The 12,500-nt window shown below is 34.2% G+C and overlaps 1 protein-coding gene across 2 annotated transcripts in view; it reads right to left on the bottom strand.

Moving 5' to 3' along the window:
• Positions 1-12,500, bottom strand: part of LOC144966471 (5-hydroxytryptamine receptor 1A-like) — a 437,629-nt gene that overhangs the window by 283,201 nt on the left and 141,928 nt on the right. The window lies entirely within an intron of this gene.

The following is a 12,500-nucleotide window of genomic DNA, read 5'->3' as shown; positions in this document are numbered from 1 at the left end:
CTCTCTCTTTGAGTTTCTATCTATATATCTATATATCTCTCTCTCTCTCTCTTTGAGTTTCTATCTATATATTTATTTATCTATTAGATAAATAATTTTATAGATAGAAATTCAAAGAGAGAGAGAGAGAGAGAGAGAGAGAGAGAGAGAGTTAGAGAGGGATAGATGGATAGACAGAAAGATAGATAGATAGATAGATAGATAGATAGATAGATAGATAGATAGATAGATAGATAGATAGATAGATAGATAGATAGATAATTAGGGATGTAAATGCAAACGTGAAAAAACATTCTGAAATTCTACGAGCTAATTTCAATATTCCATATCTATCGTCTCGGTAGGTACCTACTAAGGCAAACATCCAATTGACAGTCCAGGAATGAGATGATACATGGCCTAGTGATTGTGACAAGATTTATAGGACTTTTGAGTGATAATTCTCAGAATAAAGCCCAATGAGTATTCTGTTTATGGATGGATTTTATGATTTATGTCTCCTTTTGTCAGGAATTACCCTTATTTGGTGTTGTTTATGTTTATATTTTTGTGTGTGTGTGTTTAAGGGTTTTACGGTTTATGTTTAAATCAGTGCCATTTTTGTAATCTTACTAATTATGGATTAAACAGGGTTAAATTAGTTTTGGATAATGGAAAAAATCAGAAATTTACAATTCTAAACTTTTGTTGCTGCAAGTAAGTCAACACCTTATCTTTTTAAAAAAATTAAAATTAAATTCAGGTCAAAATATTACCCCCGATGACTCAATGAATCTATTAACAATAAAAAGCATTTAATCAAAGTTCAGCTGCCATCTCTATTTTACTCTCTCTCTCTCTCTCTCTCTCTCTCTTATATATATTATATATATATATATATATATATATATATACTTCTTCTCCTATTACCCCTATCTATATCTTATGTAATTGAAAAGATGGTCACAACCCGATATTTATCACTTTCAGATCCCAAACCCTTCAGTTAATAACAAAGGCAATTAGGCAGGGCTACATTTCCCAATCTTTACTTTTACAATACTACAAGTTTTCTTTTGATTATTTATTTTAATTTTTTTAATGATGTCATTAGGACGAGTATCGTGTTGAAAAGTCCTTTACTTTATATGGTGTAGGGTTCAATGAGAACAAATAAATTAGAATTTTTTTCTTCGCAGTCGTAGTCTCAGCCAGAAATGACACCTTTTCTTCACAAAGGCCAAGGCTAAGGTAAATGTATCTTCAGACTCAATATGACCGAAATGAATTGAAACACACAGAAATAAATTCCAGCTTAGGAAGAAACTGTAACAATAACATCGGAGCTCAGTCATATATAATTAATATTACCCACCATCTTCTACTTTCGATTCTGCAGCTCATGTTTTGCTTCCGGTAAACTAAAAAAAAGACACCCAAAAAAACGCCTCCTTCTTTACACAACATACGTGAATCGAGTTCCGAATTAAAATAAGGAAAATTCGGAAATTCGAACGCTATCAATCCTTGGTACTTCCGAATTAAAATTCGGAAGCTGTTGTGGAAATAAGCTTAAATAAGGTTAAATACACGAATAATCGTTACTGACACAACAGTCGTGTTCCTTAAGTGTTTCAGTACATTGAAATTGGATACGCCCTACAAATTCTCTATGTGTAGAGTAATGTCTCTTATCATGAGAGTTGTTGGTATTTAGGTGTTAAGAAATATTAAAGAGTTTTGGTAAACTGGAAAATGTGTGAAAAATAGGAAATCCTAATAATTCTGAAAGAGTTATATCCCTGAGTGTGTGTGTGTGTGTGTGTGTGTGTGCGTGCATTTGTGTGTGAGAGTATGAGAGAGTGACAAAGAGGAAGTGAAGTGAATGTGAGAGAGTAAGATAGACCGAGAGAAAGAGAGAGAGAGAGAGAGAGAGAGAGAGAGACGATAACCGTATCACATACTGTGAGTAAATTGGCCAAACCAGCCACTGGTCCCAATAAACAGAGAGTGAATGAAACACATTTTTACTACCATCCTGCCATAGAAGAATCTTCCAAGGGGACCATAAAAACTGTTAGCCGTGAATGACTCACAATAAAACACTCTAGACACGCAAGATAAATGCATGATAGCGTTTATAGAATGGATAGGTAAATAAATAAATAAATAAAGAAACAGATAAACAGAAACAAATATATAGCAAATAAAAATCGACAAATAAATAAATAGATACGTAACTAAATGAATAAATAGATGAATAGATTGATATAAATAGATCAACATATAAATGAAGGTAATAAATATAGAGATGGGTGGATAGATAAATAAATATTAGAAAACGAATGTTCATAATATTGTAGCCGACGGATTAATATAATGTCGATGATAATTGTCTAATAAATATATAAATAAACGAGATACAAATATGATTTATTTATTTGGGCAACACCATGATCAAGTTTATTAAGCAATGCCGCCCGCTGAATTAGAGATAGGAAGAAGGACAGGGAGACCGTGGAAGCTAATAAAGCACAAACACAAGCACACTCGCACACACGCGCGCGCACACACACACACACACACACATGCACATGGAGACAGAGACAGTTATATATAAAGAGAGAGAGAGAGAGAGAGAGAGAGAGAAAGAAAGAAAGAAAGAGAGAGAGAGAGAGAGAGAGAGAGCGAGAGCGATAGGGACTTTGTCTGTGTATGGGTGCGAGTGTGTGTGTGTGTGTCTTTGTGTGTGTGTGCGACTATATACGATCTGATTAATAACACACATAGTAACCAATATACCCTATACTAGGGGCAAGGGTGCATGTGGGGTTGCATAGAAACTCTGGGAATGGGGCGTTAGACAAATGCATAACATTCACAAAGGCTTCATACTGCCATTTTCAGATGAAGAAAAAAAACATGTTCAGAGTTTTGGCCATAAAACTCGTTCTTTAAATATCGATTGATAAAAATGACCCTCATCTTGTCAAAAACTCAAAAAACAAAAACAAAAAAAAAAAAACTATAAAAAAAAACTCAAAAAAAAATAAAAATAAATAAATAAAAAAAACCAGGAGGACGCGTTAGGGTCGCAGGTTTGAGAGCTTTTGGCAAGATGAGGGTCATTTTAATCGATTGATATAATGTGAAGGACGATTTTTCTGGCCAAAATTTAAAATTTGAAATACTTATTTTCTCAGAGCACAGCAGCATAGAAGAAGTGAAGACAAGATAAGTAAAACGAGCCTGTATTGACCGTATTGCCTTAAAATTGTGTCCCGGCACCGAGTTGAAGTAGCCCATTATTGGATTACGAGCAGGGGAGGTAACCACTCAAAGCCCTGTCCTCATTCCTTGGGGAACCTCTTTTGAAGACTTTGCGAAGAGATTCAAGAGGTTTTTATAATAGGTCACTCTCTCTCCCTCCCTCTTTCTCCCTCTCTCTCTCTCTCTCTCTCTCTCTCTCTCTCTCTCTCTCTCTCTCTATCTCTCTCTCTCTCTCTCCTATTACCCCTATCTATATCTTATCTATCAATCTCTATATCCATCATTATATCGATCTCTCTCAGTTTGTAGTATGTGACAACAAAGTCAAGCAATGATGAGTATGTCAGTGACCAGATGGGTGACAAATATAATAGAACACTAATGTTGTTTCCACTGTGAAGACTATTAACGCAGATTTATTGTCCTCAGGACTCAAGTGTTAGTTTGTAGACGGCGACGGATGTTTTAAGACTGCAAGTACAAAAAGGACACCGAACGGGAAGATTGTATCCTATGATGTGAAATAAGAGAAACCAGTTCACAGTTCATATGACATGCTGGCCTATATTATGATGTATTTAGAACAAACGAATGGAAGAGGACGAGATAAAGACAAAGTAAGAAGACATGACAAAGCCAGCTGTTTCTCTCCCCACCCCTCTCCCTTCCTTCCCCCTCCAATACTCGAGTTTGCTGAAAAATTGATTGTTTTGAACTTTGAAGTATTCATAACATGGCAACGAAAAAAAGTTTTTCAGGCGTGTGACATTTCCAAGAATTCTATATATAGTTTTTCAAAGGGTTATTTACGACTGCTTCAATGTCAAAACCACCCCCATCAAAATCACCACCACCACCATCACTACCACTACAACTACAACAACAACAATAATAAAAACAACAACAACAAATCAATAATAATAATAATAATAATAATAATAATAATAATAATAATAATAATAAAAATAATAATAATAATAACAATAATAATAATAATAATAATAATAATAATAATAATAATAATAAAAAATAATAATAATAATAATAATAATAATAATAATAATAATAATAATAATAATAATAATAATAATCTATTATTAAATAAATAGGGTTGGGGATCAACTCTGTTCCGAGCAGCCAATACAAAATTTACGCCATAGAGCACAGAATTACTGGCAAATCTAAAAATCATAAAACTATTTTTTACAGTTTGATATAGACTACGAGTAACTTGCAAGCCTTCTTTATATTCAGGCTAATTCTAGCATCCGTTGACTCATATTAATACGGAAAAATATCTGCTGAATCGTAATACTCAGGTCCTTATTTCGAATATAATTTATTCTTCGCAATTCTAGCATATCCACATTAAAATTGATGACGCAATTTTAAATATCTTCTTGATGACGAGGACGCGACCAATCAAAACGCAGGATTGTGACACACCGTAGCCACGGACACACCCCCAAGCACACCTGGTCCTCTTTTATTATATTCGTGCCGATCGGTGTTAATTTCCACAATACAGTAGTAGTATGATAATTAAATAAAAATGAGTGCCTCTTCGTTATCGCCTTTATTTCTCCGAAAATAATGCGATCCTTCATCCATTAATTAACAAAGATGCATCTTAACGTGTCGATTTTATGTACATTCGCAATCCACATAATTTATCATCAATGCTGTGTCTTGACTTCGTGAATTTAGCACACGGAGTGTGTAGTCCATCGAAAAAATAGCGTCACGAAAGTTATATTATGTTATCTGTACGTCTATGTTAATAAAAACAAATAAATAAAACAAGCGCAGGTGAGGTCCGACCAAAATATAAAACTACAAATTAGTAATGGTATTAAAGATAAGAAAGATAAGAAAGACATAATTAAATGTCTTTATCAGCTAGGTGGCTCCGTGGTGTAGTGGTTAAGCTGTCAGACTCAAGTTAAGATACTGGGTTCGAATCCCGGTGTGCATTATTTTGTAATCTTTTAAAATTTTTATTAAAAAAAAACATTCTTATTATTGCTTTAGTTATTAGATGGTTTTGATACTTTGCATTCATTTTTTAAAATTATTTATTCTATTGTCCAAAAAACTATCAAAACAACATTACTATTTTCATTATTGTTAAGATACTTTATAATACTTTATCATTATCATCGGTATTTGTTTTTTGTTTGATGTTGTGGTTCGTTGTTTTTTGTTGGTTTTTTTTTTTTTTTTTTTGGGGGGGGGGGGGGGGGTTGTCTATTATTTAAAAATAACTTTTTATCGTTAAAAAATATTTATCTTGTTTTTTTTTTAATTATTTTTTTTTGTACAGTAAAGTATAATAGATGACTGCCGTTCGTATTAGCCTGTATTTCTCCGTAAATATTGAGGGTTCTCCGCTAGTCATAATGATAATAGTAATGATAATAATATTAATAATAATAATATTAATAATAATGATAGTAATAATAATAATAATAATAATAATAATAATAATAATAATAATAATAATAATAATAATAATAATAATAATAATAATAATAATAATAATAATAATAAAAGAAGAAGAAGAAGAAGAAGAAGAAAGAAGAAGAAGAAGAAGAAGAAGAAAAAGAAGAAGAATGATGATGATGATGATGATGATGATGATGATGATGATGATGATGATGATGATGATGATGACGACGATAATAACATTAATACTATTTTCACCATGAATTGGGCAAGAGCTCTGCTCATCTTGTCAAAAACTCTCAAAACTAGAACTTTGAGATGTTTTGACAAGATGAGGGTAAATTCAATCGATAGAGATATTTGAATGACAAATTTTTTGGAAAATATTTTTAAATTTTTTTTTTTTCAGAGCACGACAGTCTGAATTAGGCCATTTATTTCTCCTTCAGTAGCGTTTTGCAGCTATGTGTTCTTGTGGTATGACACTCGCTTTCCAATCAGAAGGTCCTGGGTTCGAGTCTCGATCGGCGCAAAGTTAATAAATAGAGGTGCCTAAATGAGTCAATAAAATGGAGATAAAGATAAAGGGAGTAAATCTGACTCATGAATGAGCAACACAAAACAAACGACGTTTCGGCCTTTGGTCTTTTTCAAGTAAAAATAAGAATGTAGGTGAATTTTGAGATTAAAAATGAAAAACAATAAAACAAAATTCTTCAAATTGAAAATTGATAACACACACGAATACACTGGGTAGAAGGCAAATTGAGTAGTAAAACTAATAAATAGATGTGCCTAAAAAGTTGAGTCGTGCTTGGAAAAGGCTCTTTAATCACATTCTCTCACCGTACCCGTGTATAAACTGATTATCTAGCCGTTAACGGCGTTGTATCTGTCGGAAAAATGTGTAATATCGCCTAACAGGCGCTATCTATCGTTCTATATGTTACGTTTTGCTGTTGGTCAGGGACCCATTGTAAAGTGCTTTGAGCACTTTTAGTGGATAATGCACTAAATAAAAGCTCACCTTTTTTCCCTACATTTTCCTCATGATCTTTATTTTTTACCCACCTCATCCCTCTTCACCTCATCCCCACATCACTTCATCCAATCAAAATTATAAATCAGCTAATCACTAAATGCAACCCAATTTTGGAAATGCGCTATATCTACTTGTCTTTTTTTTTCTACTCATCTTTTTTCTTTTTTTTTTCTGGAAACATTCCGTCGCATTCACCATAAGTCTCAACCAAACCCCAGTCACAAATTTAGACGCACCTGCCGCTCACAAGTTTGCGTTGTTTCTTTTTATATAGGCATTGATTTGTACTTTTGTGGATTTTTTTTTTGTACTTCAACACAAACGTATACGAAACATTATTGAGAAAATTGGACAATTTGCGTGGAAACTGGAGACAGGAGAGATAACCCCCTAGGTCGAAATAAGAATCTGCCAGCATTCAGCTTGTTTTGGGAATTCACAAACGAAAGGGACTTGGCAGCTTGCTGAGCATTGAGGAGTCAAAACAAGAACTGCTGAATAGATTATTCTAAAATTGGATGAATTAATGTATCGATAGGTAGATGGATGGATGGATGGATGGATGGATTGATGGATGGATAGATGGATGGATAAAGAGATGGGTAGATTAATCTTAGATTGGATGACGAGTCGATGCATTGACAGACAGATTGATGGAATGGTGGATGGACGAATTGTTGACTTCATGAGTGGGTGGATGGATGGATGGATGGATGGATGGATGGATGGATGGGGGGACGGACAATGAACTGCATTGATGGATGGATGAACGGGTTAATATTATGTGGATTGCAAAACAGATATAACGATGGATGGTGAAGAGAGGGATAGAAAGATGGATGAATAGACAGATAAACTGATAGATGAATAGACAAATAAATTGATGGATTGTTGGAGAGTAGGATGGATAAGAAGATGGATGAATAGATGGCTGGATGGATATATTGATTGATAGAGATATATTAATAAATGCTTGGTTTGATATGTGGATAAATAGGTAGATTGAAGGATGAATTAATGTATGGATACTATCGTATATGCACGAATTGATGATTTTTCAACCGACGACAAAGAGATAGATGGGTAGGTGGGTGAACGGCTGTTTGGATAGATAGATGTCTGGGTAGATAATAGACATAATCATTGGATAGAGATGTACGGATAGACAGATGAATGAATGGATACAGGATATATGAAAGGCACGGGAAGCTAGATGGAAGGGTGGTAGATGAAGAATATCATCTAAAAGAGAAGATGAATGGATAAAAAGATCAAGATAGATAAGAGAGAGTGATATTGAGATGGTTTATAATTATGCTTTTACACCCCGAGTGTATATAAAATATAGATGGGTAGAGATACCAATCGAATAAACATGGGCAGATTGAAAAGTAGCTGGATAGATAGATAATTAGATACACACTTATATATATTATATATATATATATATATATATATATATATATATATATATATATATATAGATTGATTGATGGATAAATTAACGGATATAGTTATATAAATGATCGACAGACAAACAGACAAATAATTATATATATATATAGATAGATAGATAGATAGATAGGTAGATAGATAGATAGATAGATAGATAGATAGATAGATAGATATGATTGATGAGAATTAGTTTGAATCACATAGAGTGCTCGACAGTTTTTTTTGGAGCCCACCAAAACAAACATTCGGGAAAACACCAAACAATAATCAGCGCCAACTGGACATAACAGCATTCCTCCCCGGCACAACTTAACATGACAGCATTCCTCACTGAAGAACCCATCTATCTACGAACGGATGGAGGAAACAGCCCTGTAGGAAGGGAAAAATAAAACAAAACAAAACAAAACAAAACAAAACAAATAACACCCCCCCCCCCCCAAATCGGAAAAAAAAGCAAACGAGATTAGAATACTAAATGGTAGATAGATTGATTGACAGATAGATGGATAGAAAAGAAAAAAAGATAGATACACATACACATAGAGAGATGGATATATGGATAGATGTATCGATATATTATTAGATGGATGGATTGCTCGATAGAAAGAAAGAAATATAAAAAAAAGAAAGAAAAGAAAGAAAATATTAGAGGAGAATAAATATGAAGGCATTTTACATAATATGTAGAGAGATATATGGACAGATGGATAAACAGACAGGCATAGAGATATATAAATAAACAGATGGATAAATATATACAGAAATTGGTAAATAGATAGACAGATATAAAAATAAATCGTTTCACACAGTAGGAGAGTGAAAAAAAAACCCTGCATTCTTGTAATCTTGGTAGCAACCACGCTTCCCTCAAGATACTATCTGGTTCCAGAATATTTACAGCAGATAAGAATACCAGAACGAGAGTACAGTAGGAGTCACATAAGGAAGCCTAGGGCAATGACATTGTTTAACAACTACGGGTTGGTTTTAAACATTTGCTAACAAAACGGGAAAAAAAAACAACCCAGCAGAACAACAAAGTTAAAACAAAACCACTTCATTTACCTTATCTTGGTTTAAGCATAATATTTTGGTGTTCTGGCTTGAAATTGGAAACCATATCATGATAAGACGATAAATCTTACATTGCAATGGTAGACAATATCATATTATTCGAAAATTAGCACGACGTTCTTGACTTTTAGAATTAGCCCAAGACGTGCAGCATATCTGTATGTGGCAAGATGCTCTTGTGTCTTGTGATATAACACAAAACTCTGACTAGGCTTCAACCGTCGTGACGTCACTTCCCTCGTAATGACGCATAGTAACTTAGTAACTGGTTCTAAACTATCGGAACAATGGCGGACGCCCTTATGAATTACTTCTCCGACGAGCATAAAAGTGTATCCAGAGGAGAAAAACTATTATAAATCTGATCATGTTTTGACTTTTATACATTATGATCACATGGCATGTGAAAAAGTTCTAGCCAGCACGAAGAATAAAATGTACCTATTGTCTTTGTTTAGAACCAAGCAGCTCGTTCCTGGGCGGACGTGACATCAGTCTATGGAATCCTATTGTAGTGTCCAGCTCAAACTTTCTCTGGGAGGCGCACGATAGGACCTTGAAAAGGGCTACTATTTACTCACTTTATCCCAACTCGGATAGGTGTGAAATGAGTACCTGATCGGTAAAGGCCTTGTCTCTCTGGTAGGAAAATGGTGAAAAAAATGAAATACTCGTAGTTCCTTACAGGATGCCTGTCCTGTCTCGTCTTACAAGTTAAGTGCTGAGTCTGGTTTGGGTCCTCCTTATAAAGCGCTATTGTAAAAGCCGATGAATTTCAAATATCTTCAGTTGGGTGTTAATATATATATATATATATATATATATATATATATATATATATATATATATATATATATATATGTAAATTAAATAATATAATATACAATCAATAAGATATATGTATGTATATATATATATATATATATATATATAATATATGTATATGCGTGTGTCGTGCGTGTGTGTGTGTATGTGAGTGAGTGTCGGTTTGCGTGTGCCTGCGTGTGCTTATATATCATTTCAATATTATTCCTCTCTTGTTTATAGAACCAGCATCGATTCCCCTATAATGATATACAGATCTTGTACTGTGAAAAATATTTTGGCCTAAATTAGATTCAAGAAGTCCCCCCCCCCCCCCCCCCGCCCAATTCTTTACAGTCAACAATCTGGTGCTACGGAATTAGAATTCTAGTGTTGAGAATGGGGGGTCACTCGACGTGATTTTCACAATAAGCCTGAACAAAGCCCTCAATGACGTCATATAGCTTTACAAATGTACGTGACTTAAGTAAGGAAATGTCCTGATTTAGAAGTGGTATTAAATATAGCACGATTGATTTTGTATACGTGCTCACATAACAAGGGCACTAAACAGTCGAATTGAACTGTATGAACTTATGTCAATTTGACTCCAATGTTGCCAAATGGTGTTTAAAGAGCATTGTGAGATGCATTGAGCATTACAAATCCGTGTTACATTACATTGAACAAAATCGAAGATCAGGAAATTAAACACATCCATTCATTCCATTTCTTTATATCTTTTATTTCCCCATATAAAATGTTGTTATTGCCCCCCACCCCCCTTTTCCACCCCCACCAATTCAATGACCTGCCACCATAATGATGCTTCGTTGACAGTTTCAGCGTGATGACCGGACCTTGTTGCCTCTTCTATCAGCCAACCCTCAATTATTCCCTTCTCTCTATGTCCTCCTCACACATTCTACTCCTATCTCTCTATTTTCTCTCAGCCATTTCTTTTTTCCTCTCTCTCTCTACTATCTCCATCCTTTCCATTCCCATTCTATATATATATGTATATATATATATATATATATATATATATATATATATATATATATATATATATATATATCCCCTCTCTCTTCTCTCTCTCTCTCTCTCTCTCTCTCTCTATCTATCTATCTATCTATCTATCTATCTATCTATCTCTCTCTTTCTCTTTACTATCGCCGCCCTTTCCTTTCCCATTCTGTCTACATCCTCTCTCTCTCTCTCTCTCTCTCTCTCTCTCTCTCTCTCTCTCTCTCTCTCCTACACACACCCGTCACCCCCCCCCCCCCCCTCCTCCATTCTCTATTCCATATCAGTGTCAATCTGCCACTTCCAATTTGTGGTTCACAACTACGCAGAGTTGAGGCGTGTGAGTATCTCGGACTGTTTTAACACCAGGAGCCAATGAGGTCGTTGGTGAGGAAGGAACGAAGCGCTAATTAATTAGATTTTTTACACCCCATCGTCAAACCAAGACGTCGAGATGACTGGAATAGACCAATGTGACGTGTACTCTCTTTATGGTATGATATCAGGTTGACCTTTCCTATTTGTTAAGTTTTGCTATTGGCTTTGGACCTATTGGAAAGCATTTTGAGCACATTACGTGAATAAAGCTATGTTCGAGTTTTGTATTCAAACACAAAAAAAATGAAATCTTAAGCATGAGTTACAACATTTTAGATTCTGAATTAAAAGAAGAAAAAAAAAACGTAGTGCAGTATCTACTTCACGTGCTTAGAGCGGTTTATAAGAGATGCCAAGCCAACAGCAACACTGAAAAAATGGGACGAACCATGTGTTCCTATAAGGCACTTATAATAATGTAATTGTCTTTTTGACAGACACGACGCTGTTACGAACAAGGTACTCATTTCACACCAGAGTCTTATGAGGAAATGTGATTACGGATCCTTTTCCATAGAGATTTTATTTTGATAAGGTATGTGTATTTTGAATTATAATCCAAATTACAAGTTTTTAACATCAATTTTGTCATAACATTTTGATTCTCAACTTTGTAATGTTCTAATAAAAATTCCATAATCTAAAGCTCACATTCTCTCTATGGTGACACACTATGTTACAATGTTGATAAGAGGGAAGAATATGGAGGTCATTCCTTCATTAGTTTTTGTGGAACCTTTGCCATAAGTGTGTTTTTTTAAAAAGCCAGACCCCCAAATTAGGTCGCAAAACGGGTATCAACACAGATAATTAATAGTTGTCACCAAAATGTTGTTTTTTAATCTATACTGACGATACAGAACGATTAAAACCACCCAATATAGGAAATTAATTAATTTTTTTTTTTAGAAAAGACCCAAACCGCCCCCTTAACTAACACTTTATAATTAAAACAGTTGTGAGCCGCAAATATGCCTGACAAATTATGAACATAAACTATCTTAAAGGACTTATAAGACAAACA

This window comes from Berghia stephanieae, chromosome 2 (assembly GCF_034508935.2).
Source record: "Berghia stephanieae isolate SIO BIC M18660-M18661 chromosome 2, UCSD_Bste_1.3, whole genome shotgun sequence".
NCBI classification, from domain to species: Eukaryota; Metazoa; Mollusca; class Gastropoda; order Nudibranchia; family Aeolidiidae; genus Berghia; species Berghia stephanieae.
This window is presented reverse-complemented; position numbering and strand designations above follow the sequence as displayed.